Source organism: Sphaerodactylus townsendi, linkage group LG09 (genome assembly GCF_021028975.2).
Source record: "Sphaerodactylus townsendi isolate TG3544 linkage group LG09, MPM_Stown_v2.3, whole genome shotgun sequence".
Taxonomy (NCBI): Eukaryota; Metazoa; Chordata; class Lepidosauria; order Squamata; family Sphaerodactylidae; genus Sphaerodactylus; species Sphaerodactylus townsendi.
In genome coordinates this window covers 60,733,423-60,738,015 of record NC_059433.1, presented here as the reverse complement: position 1 = coordinate 60,738,015, position 4,593 = coordinate 60,733,423, and positions in this window count along the sequence as shown.

Here is a 4,593-nt window from a genome sequence, read left to right as displayed (position 1 = left end):
CCCAGCATCCCGTTTTTCAGAACCTGTGCAATGAAGTGCACCTTTTCCCCAGTGAGGAAAGCCAGATCAGTGGGGAGAAACAGGAGACAGACACGGCTTATTCTTCCCATCCTTCAAACCTTCCAGCCAATCAGAGCGCAGTGGGCTGTATGCACACAGAGTGCATGCAGCCTTTTTTAATGCTGCATGCTGAAGCGTGGCTATGTAAAGCGTAAATAGGAAGCTATGGGTACAATGATTTTGATAAATTGTTTATGCATAGTTCCAAATGTGAAAACGAGAGGAATACCATGAATTTTCAATCAGGGGCAGAGTAGTGTTCCCGCTCCAGCACGATAGCCAATCAGAAGGCGGGGAAATTCTGCCTATGCATTTACATAGTGATGTAGCTGTGTGAAAATTTTTTAAAGTTTCCACCCCAATACAACACAACAGCCAATCAGGACAAGGAAGAACAGACCCGTTGAGCAAATCGTGTGTTCGTGGGGAGTGTTACATTGCTTGAATCCACGATAGATAATGAGGTCTTCACTAGACACATGGTCAGTGGGGAGGGAGAAACCGCGATGAGAAGGTGCTGTTTCTTTTGAAACCTAGTTGTATCTGGCTTTAATTTCTCAGTGGGGAAATGGCCTAAGATACTATCCAGCCTATTTGAAAACATCACAAGTCATTATTCCACGTTGCCCTTTTAGGCTACAGTTCATTTCTGCCTCAAGAAGATGCTGGATTACACCCTTAGCTAAAAAACCCCCAATATTCTGCCGACTAATTACTTAAGAGTATGAGATTTGAATCTTTCTTATTTTTAGCCCAAGGACTCAACACTGAAAACTAAGGAAAAGGTGAGTATGTTTGGTAGATGCTTTCTTAGTTAATAATTTGTAAAATATTTAGATAATTTTTGCTGTCCACTGATCAAAAAGTTAATAAATATGTAAAAATTTTAGATTATTTTTACTGTCCATTGATCAGAATTCAAGAACAATTTTTAGTGACCCAAGCTCTAACCTAATGGATTTACTAACAGAATAAATTGTAATATACAAGCTTGATCTGAATCCAGCAGCACCTGAGAACCCAACAGATTTTCTGGGGAAGGGCTTTTGAGAATTAAAGCTTTGTTCATCAGGTACTCCAATATGCTGAGATAAGGAAAATTGTAATCAATTGATCTCCAGAACTAGGATGGTGGAACATTTTAGCCAATGGGTGGTGATGATGATAGAGCTGAAGATGTTAGCAATGCACCCAAGTTCTATTATTCCCTTACAGTTGTAAATATTTGGTTCCACATAGTGCCTTTCAGGCATAATCTTGAGCCTCCAAGTTAATGGAATTTACATGTAAGTGGGTGTAGGATTGCAACCTTGGTGACCTCTGGGAGTGTGTGCATATATGCTTGCTATTCTGGCCTTTACAAAAGCCCATTTGATGACTGAATGGTGGGCCTCAAACCACACATTTCTGGCAGGCAATGAGAGCTTTAGAGTTATGTCTTTCACATAGGCAGTAACCTCTTCTCACATCCAAATTTCAGACAATGCCTTGCCAAAGAAAGAGCTAAATTCCAGCCTTTAGCCTGTCTTAAACGACAGCCACATGTAGTAGATTCACAGAGTAGTGCTTATGCTCTCCATGCAACCGGACTGTCATTTGTTTTCTGGACCTCCTCTTGTGTCTTTCACAGCACTCTGACACACAACTGTGGCAGGTGACACGTTTCTTGGGTTGGAGAAAAATGGTGGGAAAAGCATAATCTGTTATGTACTTGCACCTCAGACTACTGATAGTCAGAGAATCAGACTCAGTTAAAAAGGGTGAGATGGGGAGGGTCATCCTTATCCCCTTTTCTCAAATTTCCTCTCAGTAAAATCTACACAGAAGACTTCTCACATGTTCTGTGACTGTGGACCAGTAAAAATAGATCAAAACAGAAAACATTCGCATCTGTAATCATGTCTAATTTACGTATTTTTGCATTAAGCTAACTTCTATCAATTTTGTTAGCTCAGTTCAGAGAACTCCAGAAATGGCTTTTCCCAAAGCATTTTCTGAACTCCAGATGCAAACTGTGGTAGGAGTGACCCCTTGAACTGTCCTTTCTTTGCAGCAAAAGTAGCACAATACTACTTCAACACACAGGCCTATTTCAAAACATGTCTAAAAGAGAGGCCTGTGAGAATCAGATTGGAAGCAACTCCATGAATACACTGACTGATCGTGTAACCCTGTTACAGAGCTAAAATATTTTCCTCTCTTCAGAAAATTATGGGAAAATGTCTCTAAACATGTACAAAATATCTACAGAGATTCCTCTTTTTTATGAAGATATGTGACTTCAGTTAATTTAAGATTTTTTTTGTCTTTTCACAAACACATTTAACGCTGTATCATATTAGACTATGATGGGCCTTAATTGGAGATTTGAAAAGCAGATCTCTGTCATGATTTCATGCAGGCTAAGCCAGTGCCCTTCAGCACAGAATTCAAATACAGCATGGTATGGTAAGACCTTGGGAGGGCTCATAAATCTCTGAAGCTACAAACCTAAACACACTTAACAGGCAGCATAACATGCCCGTTGAACTGGATGGAATTATACACATAATGCATACTATGTGCATTTCTCATAAAGAACAAAGGTTTTGTTTTTATTGTGAAATTGCTGTAAGTTTCCCTTGCATGCAAGACCTTAAAAGTTTAGCTGTCTTCTCTCAGCATGGATCTAACAATGCTAGAAGCAGCCCCTAAGTTGATCTTCCAACATACTAGCAGGGTACCCGTGCTTCGCTACGCATACTTCACCACAGGCTCTCTATGAATTTGTTTTCGCATTATTTTGCAGCAGCTTCCTGTAGTTGTCTTTTTCTAATGCAATGTGTAATTGCTCTCTTTCACCTGGTGGGCTCCAAAAGACGTCATTTGGAAGCAGCCGTTGTATTTTCAGGATGCAGAAAGGAAGTGTTCTGCCATTGGAGTGAGAAGGCTGTGAAGAGATTTAGGGTAGGGTTGAAGGGCAGGGAGCTGGACTGTACTGCCACTGCAACACATTTCTGGGGACTCATCCCACCACTTCAAAGTACGACACCAAGCACAGGGTGATTGGAGGTCGAGAGCAGTAAACTTGTCTCCACAGTAATCAATCTGATTTCCATATGCAAAACCTGACAAATGTTTAGTAGTCCAAGGTGATACTGTGGTTTGTAATGTATGTTGATAGTATTTGGCTGTAACGGTGTTGTTAACGTGAGGGTGGTGGAGGAGTACTTTTTCACAGCCTGTCTGTTAACTTCGGGGTGACATTCAGCATACTTCTTTGCAGCCTGTTTGTGAACTTTGGGGTGACATGCAGCATATTTCCTCACAGCCTGTCTGTGGACTGATGGGTTTGTTTTCGCAAATTTCATGTGTGTGGCTTCGGTGGTTTTTGTGTTCTGTTGATGAGTCAGTCAGTCAGTCAGTGGTATTTCGCATTTATATATATAGATTTCTAATGACAGCACTCACTTTGTCAATAGGTGAAACACCAAAGCACTCGGTATCACATAGGCCGTTTCCGCACGGGCCAAAAACGGTGGCCTGGGGACGGTAAAAACGCCGCCCCCAGGCCGCCGTTCGCTCAGGCGGCACTGCTGAAACGCAGCAGCACCGACCTGGCTCCCCTTCCCCTCCCTCAGGGCGGCGTCAGGCCATCCTCAAAAACACTCCTTTAAAGGGGTGTTTTGAGAAAACAGCGTGTTCCCTGCGGCGCGGTGCGAAAGGCACTGCCGGGAACACACTGTTTCCCACTTCCCTCGCTTACTTGCCTTGTCCCCGTCGTCAGCCTGCTGTCTTCCTAAGCCCCGCCCATGCTGTCCTCCGACCCCTGGAGGTCGGAGGGCAGAGTGAGCGGGGCTTAGGAAGACAGCAGGCCGACGACTGGGACAAGGCAAGTAAGCGAGAGACAGGGAAGAGGCGGCTCCATGCGGAGCCGCCTCTCCTGTGCCGGCCTCTGCTGGGGCCGCTCGCACGCTTGCGTGCGAACGGCCTCCACCCCCACGCCGGCAGAATTCTTGCCGGCGTGAGGGCGCCCGGAGGCCTGTGCAGAAACGGCCATAGTGAGTTTATCTTTCTTACTACTAATTAGTTATGGATGACCACAAATCTAGGTTTGAGGGAGCAGTGAGTATTATTCAAACCAGAAAAGACCTGAAATCTCCCAACAGCAGTTAGGAAGAAACCTATAATTAGATTAGAATTTGTTTCAGAAGATGTCCTTTCAGTTTCATTCATCTAATCCAATGGCATGTTTCACTTAGCCTATCTAACATTCTTGCAAGAAGTCTCCTATCAGCATCTGGGGAAAGGCAAAGTGCAGTCAAGTTAATCATCACATGTAAGCAGTGATACCATTGTCTTAATGAATCATGTCAAGTAGATGCATATCTGCAAGAAAGCCCCCCCCCCTTCCAATGACAAATACTCAATCTTAATGCAAAGCATGGGAAGGGAGCCAGGATAAAGCCTAACTCATGTGTGCTGCATGGAAGGCACCAGTTGCCTAGGCTCCAGTGCACAGTGGCTGTCTTGCACAATACATAGAAATCAGTA